Source organism: Schistocerca cancellata, chromosome 3 (assembly GCF_023864275.1).
Source record: "Schistocerca cancellata isolate TAMUIC-IGC-003103 chromosome 3, iqSchCanc2.1, whole genome shotgun sequence".
NCBI classification, from domain to species: domain Eukaryota; kingdom Metazoa; phylum Arthropoda; class Insecta; order Orthoptera; family Acrididae; genus Schistocerca; species Schistocerca cancellata.
The window spans coordinates 72389372-72397900 of record NC_064628.1 but is presented as its reverse complement, the minus strand read 5'-3'; the positions used below and the strand labels follow the sequence as shown (position 1 = coordinate 72397900).

The 8529-nt window shown below is 39.2% G+C and overlaps 1 non-coding gene across 1 annotated transcript; it reads left to right on the top strand.

Annotated features, from left to right (window-relative positions):
• The first annotated feature begins 6918 nt into the window (after positions 1 to 6918).
• Trnas-cga (transfer RNA serine (anticodon CGA)) lies at positions 6919 to 6993 on the top strand. The gene has a single exon. It is a non-coding gene; the product is annotated as a tRNA-Ser (tRNA).
• Positions 6994 to 8529: the final 1536 nt, after the last annotated feature.

Here is an 8529-nt window from a genome sequence, read left to right as displayed (position 1 = left end):
AGGATAGATTGCATGCAACCGGTGGCGGAGTGTTCGTCGCTGTTAGTAGTAGTTTATCCTGTAGTGAAGTAGAAGTGGATAGTTCCTGTGAATTATTATGGGTGGAGGTTACACTCAACAACCGAGCAAGGTTAATAATTGGCTCCTTTTACCGACCCCCCGACTCAGCAGCATTAGTGGCAGAACAACTGAGAGAAAATTTGGAATACATTTCACATAAATTTTCTCAGCATGTTATGGTCTTAGGTGGAGATTTCAATTTACCAGATATAGACTGGGACACTCAGATGTTTAGGACGGGTGGTAGGGACAGAGCATCGAGTGACATTATACTGAGTGCACTATCCGAAAATTACCTCGAGCAATTAAACAGAGAACCGACTCGTGGAGATAACATCTTGGACCTACTGATAACAAACAGACCCGAACTTTTCGACTCTGTAAGTGCAGAACAGGGAATCAGTGATCATAAGGCCGTTGCAGCATCCCTGAATATGGAAGTTAATAGGAATATAAAAAAAGGGAGGAAGGTTTATCTGTTTAGCAAGAGTAATAGAAGGCAGATTTCAGACTACCTAACAGATCAAAACGAAAATTTCTGTTCCGACACTGACAATGTTGAGTGTTTATGGAAAAAGTTCAAGGCAACCGTTAAATGCGTTTTAGACAGGTACGTGCCGAGCAAAACTGTGAGGGACGGGAAAAACCCACCGTGGTACAACAACAAAGTTAGGAAACTACTGCGAAAGCAAAGAGAGCTTCACTCCAAGTTTAAACGCAGCCAAAACCTCTCAGACAAACAGAAGCTAAACGATGTCAAAGTTAGCGTAAGGAGGGCTATGCGTGAAGCGTTCAGTGAATTCGAAAGTAAAATACTAGGTACCGACTTGACAGAAAATCCTAGGAAGTTCTGGTCTTACGTTAAATCAGTAAGTGGCTCGAAACATCATGTCCAGACACTCTGGGATGATGATGGCATTGAAACAGAGGATGACAAGCGTAAAGCTGAAATACTAAACACCTTTTTCCAAAGCTGTTTCACAGAGGAAGACCGCACTGCAGTTCCTTCTCTAAATCCTCGCACCAACGAAAAAATGGCTGACATTGAAATAAGTGTCCAAGGAATAGAAAAGCAACTGGAATCACTCAACAGAGGAAAGTCCACTGGACCTGACGGGATACCAATTCGATTCTACACAGAGTACGCGAAAGAACTTGCCCCCCTTCTAACAGCCGTGTACCGCAAGTCTCTAGAGGAACAGAAGGTTCCAAATGATTGGAAAAGAGCACAGGTAGTCCCAGTCTTCAAGAAGGGTCGTCGAGCAGATGCGCAAAACTATAGACCTATCTCTCTGACGTCGATCTGTTGTAGAATTTTAGAACATGTCTTTTGCTCGAGTATCATGTCGTTTTTGGAAACTCAGAATCTACTATGTAGGAATCAACATGGATTCCGGAAACAGCGATCGTGTGAAACCCAACTCGCATTATTTGTTCATGAAACCCAGAAAATATTAGATACAGGCTCCCAGGTAGATGCCATTTTCCTTGACTTCCGGAAGGCGTTCGATACAGTTCCGCACTGTCGTCTGATAAACAAAGTAAGAGCCTACGGAATATCAGACCAGCTGTGTGGCTGGATTGAAGAGTTTTTAGCAAACAGAACACAGCATGTTGTTCTCAATGGAGAGACATCTACAGACGTTAAAGTAACCTCTGGCGTGCCACAGGGGAGTGTTATGGGACCATTGCTTTTCACAATATATATAAATGACCTAGTAGATAGTGTCGGAAGTTCCATGCGGCTTTTCGCGGATGATGCTGTAGTATACAGAGAAGTTGCAGCATTAGAAAATTGTAGCGAAATGCAGGAAGATCTGCAGCGGATAGGCACTTGGTGCAGGGAGTGGCAACTGACCCTTAACATAGACAAATGTAATGTATTGCGAATACATAGAAAGAAGGATCCTTTATTGTATGATTATATGATAGCGGAACAAACACTGGTAGCAGTTACTTCTGTAAAATATCTGGGAGTATGCGTGCGGAACGATTTGAAGTAGAATGATCATATAAAATTAATTGTTGGTAAGGCGGGTACCAGGTTGAGATTCATTGGGAGAGTCCTTAGAAAATGTAGTCCATCAACAAAGGAGGTGGCTTACAAAACACTCGTTCGACCTATACTTGAGTATTGCTCATCAGTGTGGGATCCGTACCAGATCGGGTTGACGGAGGAGATAGAGAAGATCCAAAGAAGAGCGGCGCGTTTCGTCACAGGGTTATTTGGTAACCGTGATAGCGTTACGGAGATGTTTAACAAACTCAAGTGGCAGACTCTGCAAGAGAGGCGCTCTGCATCGCGGTGTAGCTTGCTCGCCAGGTTTCGAGAGGGTGCGTTTCTGGATGAGGTATCGAATATATTGCTTCCCCCTACTTATACCTCCCGAGGAGATCACGAATGTAAAATTAGAGAGATTAGAGCGCGCACAGAGGCTTTCAGACAGTCGTTCTTCCCGCGAACCATACGCGACTGGAACAGGAAAGGGAGATAATGACAGTGGCACGTAAAGTGCCCTCCGCCACACACCGTTGGGTGGCTTGCGGAGTATAAATGTAGATGTAGATGTAGATGTAGAACTACTAAAGAATTGCAGCTGTTTTACGGGCAAACGGAGGTCGAACCCCTTATTAAAAAACCATTTTCAAGTAACTACAGGTGCTCACATTATATTGCCTATCCCGTGTATACAAACGTGTTAGCGGTATAGTACAGATATTGTGATCATTGGTACTATAATATGCACCAACTTCAGTACGTAAGTTGTTTTTTCTCTGCATCTAACAGTCTATCCGCAAAAACCTCACTTAATCTACTACCTGTTTTTTCTGCACAGGCGTAAGTGCACCGCGAACGGGACTGCGCCTGTCAGTATCGCCTATCCTTTTGCCTCCACGTTTCCACACCTGATCTGCTGTCCAGCGGAAAATAAACTTTGATGCCTTGCTTCAGCCACACGTACTAACAGTCAGTCTAAAAACAAGCTACTCGTAATAGCTACAATTATTAGTATGCAAATGAAGTAAATACTGATATAATGCTTTTCAGTACACTGTCGTCAGTCATCACTAGAAATATGTGCACTTATATCCCTAACATACTTTATATATTGACGTGGCAGTGAGAGGAAGATGCTGAGTACGACAACCTAACTACAAAGAGAGACTGGGTAAACTGATTTAGAAAGTTATGTGTTTAGTGAGTGGGAGTATACATGCCAAAATTATTGTTGCAGAAGGCGGAATGAGCAACATATTCACCTTTCCTGTGATCTGAAAGGGGCATTTTTCCGCTGGTAACAATATACTTCCGTAGATTATTTAACAAAATTTTTTAAAGACTATGTTGTGATCAACGAAAATTTAAGTTGTTTATTACCTTTGCACTACTGAATTACTCATCAAATCTGCGATGTTCATTGAAACTTTTAGTGTCATCTTTGAAATACGTGTGGGTTCATATACTAATAACACGTGGGAGTTACTTCATTCCGATGTCATATCCAACAAAAACCAGCAAAATTCACAAGTATTCACTACCTTTTTTACGTCTACTCTTGCGTAAACCTACAACTGTTCTACAACATTTTCGCAAATTTCAATCAAAAACGCACTTTTAACTTCCCAAACTTCAACATTTCTGGCGTGTAGGCAACACAATTAAGATACTTTGATAACCAATGGAAACGCTGATGATGAAGTTGTGCTTCTGTATGTACATTGGCGTGTTAAATAAGCAACTGAAATGACAGTAGATGATCTTCATAATTAAGTTTTTCATTCATTTCGCTATCTCGACTTCGGCAGGAATAGCGTCTAAGGCTAAAATTTAATTTGTAATATTATGAAGTTGAAATAAACGTTTTAGCATTTGCACTGTTTAGTATTATATATCGTAATAACTGTCACTAGTTATTTGGCTCTTGTTATTTCTTATAGATATTTGTTTTGTTACAACGTAACTTCACTTTTCCACCTTCAGCGCATGTATTCAATACAGTGACTAGTTGTGATTTTAAAAACTGAATAGGTCAAAAGAAACAGCATAGCTCCAGAAATGCATATTTTTCAGGAAACATGAAAAACTAGTTTTAAAAGAACGTTCAATCCATATCGTCCTTTTTAAAGAATACAATTGGTGAATAATTTAGCATACAACATAATCTCCAGCCAAAACAGTGATCAAAGTGATTGTTGTTGCAGGTTTTTCTTTAAATTAACTCAAATTTATCACTGAAAGGAGCTATCGTAATCAACTTAATAATAATTTTACTTTCAAAAGCTATGAAACATGTAAAAACTGATTTATACATCAAACTTACACAAATGTGTGACATTAGTAATATATTAAATTTTACATTAATATTAATTTGTGGCATCTACCATATTTTTTAGACTCTGCAACAATAATAATGTTACAATGTTATGACTTGGCAATACAAATGGAAGACTGAAAACCATTACTTCAGATTAGCAATGATTGCCCACAATTTCAGGATAATGTTTCTGATATTGTTCACGCATACAGTGAAACATCTTAAGGTCAGGATATTTAGCGTCAGTGATTGATATATGTCTGTTGTGTGCCCTTCTTTGCGGTAAACACAGATTTCGCTTCCCAGTACCTCGCAGGATGAATGTATGTCCTACTGCTGTGTTGATGAACGGTGTTACAACTACTGCCCCTGTATGCCGAGATGAGTACTTGAAATGACTTAATGTTGATATCTGGAATGCAGTACGCTTGTCTCTTGAAAGATGTTCACTTTCCAATGAATTTACTATCTTCTTATACAGAGGAAGCCAGCAGTCCTTGAAGTTAATTACATTATCAACCCCTACCGTAGTAACCTTGAAATTCCTAGGGAATGCGGACTTTACTTCTGTTGGAAGATAAATTCTGTCGTCTTTTGACAAAACCCTCTTCACAACAGCAAAATACCGGTCATTGTGGAGAAAAAACAATACCCTCTCATGTGAAATAAGCACTGTATTTTACCAAAGCCCTCTGTTTTTACAAGAGTCATTAAAAACCCTACTATGGCGTCTTTTTTGTTTTGACCACCGCGGCTATCACTAAAGAAGCGTCGCTCCTTCACGCCCTTCGAAATTCAACTACCTATGTAATGCAGAATAAAATATGCTACTTCATTTGGTCCATTGTTACCCTGGGTAATTGTGCGTATAGCCAAATGTTATAACAGCCAGGTCCTCGTTTTCTTTTCACAGATTCGCTGAAACTTGAAGAGTATTGTAAAAAACTTTAGCTCTTCTGTTGTGGGTCATTAATACTGCTTCATTAACATTCTTTGCCTTCTCGTGAAGGAATCGATACTTCAATTTCTGTTCCAGAACTTCGCATGTGCAGCAGATATGTACCTGAAGCCTCACAAAACTGAAGTGAAAATCATCTTGGCAGTATTAAGCATAGTACTGATATGAAATGTCTACGTCAGGATGTCTTTCCTTAAACAACTGAAACATGACTTTCACATTTAACTTCGCATCAAGGTAACTTCTTACCTTGGAGGAACAGCGAGTCTGTTTTCTTGGAAATGGCTCAAATTCTTTATGAATGAGTATCTTAATTTCCGCATAATTTGCATTTTGTGTTGAGGTTTTTCCTCTTAAATGAACTGGAGACTTCCCGCCCATCAACAATTCTCTTATACGACGATGTGAAACAGCGCAAAAACAGGTTTGTTTAGTTAATGAATATTACTAGAATAAAAAGATCACACGCCGCTGCCAAAAGAATGAAAAGTGCTGCCACGTTAAACACCAGACCTCGAGGACTTACATTATTTCCTAAACTAACAGAAACTTACTAGACACAAGAAATATCCACAGCTAGATGAAAATTACACCGTTTCTATACAGAACGCTGCCGCTCCCCCTAAAGGTCTGGACATAAATAACTCATTTTGCTTAAAATATGAAGTTACGTTGTTTCTAAAAGGACCAATTCAACAGTCCTGTAAGTTTTGGTTCCATTTTTGGTAAGGTTGTGATTAAGAACCATCGTATAAATATTACACATTTTGTAAAAAATGATTGAAAAAGATAAATAAACTTTATGGCTGCTATCGCAATGATATGGAGTAGACGAAGAACTCATTTAGTGACTGTTTATTTTGAAGGCTTAATTTTACTGGCGATAATTCAAAAATTACGAAATAATGTAGAACCCTAACCTTTCGTTTGCGATTCGAGTAGCGCGCCATAGTAGAGATCTTTATGTCGCTAAGCTACCAAAGGCTTCTTATGACTGATCCAGGGTATTTGTAATGACACCTAATCCGAAGCAGATGAAAAGGTTCGTAATGAGCTTACTTGTACTTTTGAAAATTTAGAACCAGTACTGTTTACTGCGACCGACGTAAATGATTTGGTTAGAGATTTAGGCCAACGAAGGAAAATGCTGGACTTCTTGGTTCCAGAATAAAAGAAAAGAAGTTGTTGGCTGCAAGAACTGTCATGTTTATAGATGAGAACACAAGACATTTTCTCAAAGTCTCAAAGAGAAGGTGATTTGATATATTTCTCATATATTGCCGGTCTGTTTAATGGATTCAAAATTGAATACAAAAGGGACAATGAAGATTAAATTCTTCTAAAACTAGTTTAAAGACTGAAACTTCCTGGCAGATTAAAACTGTGTGCCCGACCGAGACTCGAACTCGGGACCTTTGCCTTTCGCGGGCAAGTGCTCTACCAACTGAGCTACCGAAGCACGACTCACGCCCGGTACTCACAGCTTTACTTCTGCCAGTACCTCCTGGAGAGCTTCTGTAAAGTTTGGAAGGTAGGAGACGAGGTAGTGGCAGAAGTAAAGCTGTGAGTACCGGGCGTGAGTCGTGCTTCGGTAGCTCAGTTGGTAGAGCACTTGCCCGCGAAAGGCAAAGGTCCCGAGTTCGAGTCTCGGTCGGGCAGACAGTTTTAATCTGCCAGGAAGTTTCATGTCAGCGCACACTCCGCTGCAGAGTGAAAATCTCATTCTAGTTTAAAGACTGTTTTGTTACACTCTGGTAACATCCATGCATCAGTATCGGTTGACCATTCTGCAGATATGAAAAGAAATTACGAAAACATTGATATAGTTTTAAATAAAATAAAACTTTTCTCTCGTGGTTAGAATTGAGTTAGTTAATTTGTTACTTCCATGTTCCATAGATCATTTGAACGATTATTTTATAGAAATGATGTGGAATGAGTCCACTTACTGGATATGTAGACGTCATTACTGTTAAAATTAATCAAAATGTCACTTTTTTGTATCACTCAGTCTAGCTTTTCTACATGCTAACAGTTTTTAAATAAAAATTCGTCCATGGGATACAAGGAATTGTTCGTAAAGATGATTTTAATTCAAATATAAAACTTGCTCAGACATTTTATGTTTCTGGGCAAACGATGAAAACATTTTTTGTTACAGATTCAATTCCTTTCTGAACAACTGACAACTTAAATGACGGTTAATAAAGCACATTTTTTCCTGTAGGATTGTAGTTATGGTCGTCACAGTTCTTCTGAAGTTGTGACTACCGCAGGTGAACATCACGTATTATTCTTATCGCTCGCCTTTGTGCAGTCAACACCTGAATGTTGTTCCACAAGAAATTATCGAGTAAGAATATGCGGAATACGTCACGAGGTTGAGTTGTTTGTTTCCCAGACTAGCAATTAGACGAAGAGCAAAAGAAGCTGAACATAACTGTTCAAGAAGCTCAGTAATATACTTCTTCCAGATCACGTTTTCACCAATACTTACACCCAAATTTTGGACCGTTCCACCCTGTTTACTGACTCTGTTCATATGCTACATAAGTTGATGGTACGACTTTATTTGTTGTACAGAACTGAATATATTGTGTTTTCTCAAAATATGTGTGGCTATTTGAAAGTGACTAATACGTCCCTTGAGCAGTAAATTGGCTTATCCTAGACCCCTGTTTCCCATGTGAATAAGCCAGTAAGGTCTGCAAGAAATCTTTCAAGATTAGAGAGAAGAACGTTTAAAAAAAAGAACGTTCTGTGTCTGGAAAAAATTCTATTACAACCCCATACACATTACGTTCGCCGTTATGCTACAGTTTGTGAAAGACTTATCCGAAGATGGAGAAAGTCCCAAGTATCTCTACGACCAGTATCCTCATTGATAAGAGACGAAATTCAAAGAAGGCGTGTCTGTTGGAACTGACATTCAAAAAATGACGGTATTCCTATTTTGAATCAAAAGTACGTGTGAGTAAGAGGGAGGCTTGAGCATCATTGATGGAATTTTGTTACTAAGTTCTTAGACAACAAGGAATAACTGACAATACATTTCTGTTGTAGGCAACACACCGAGAAATTTAGACTGTCCGATGAGTTTTTAAACAGTCACACTGATTTTTTCCCCCTCTGAACGTTCGGATGATATTAGTGAGGAACAAGGTGAGCGCTTTCATATAGACATCAGAGTAGCGG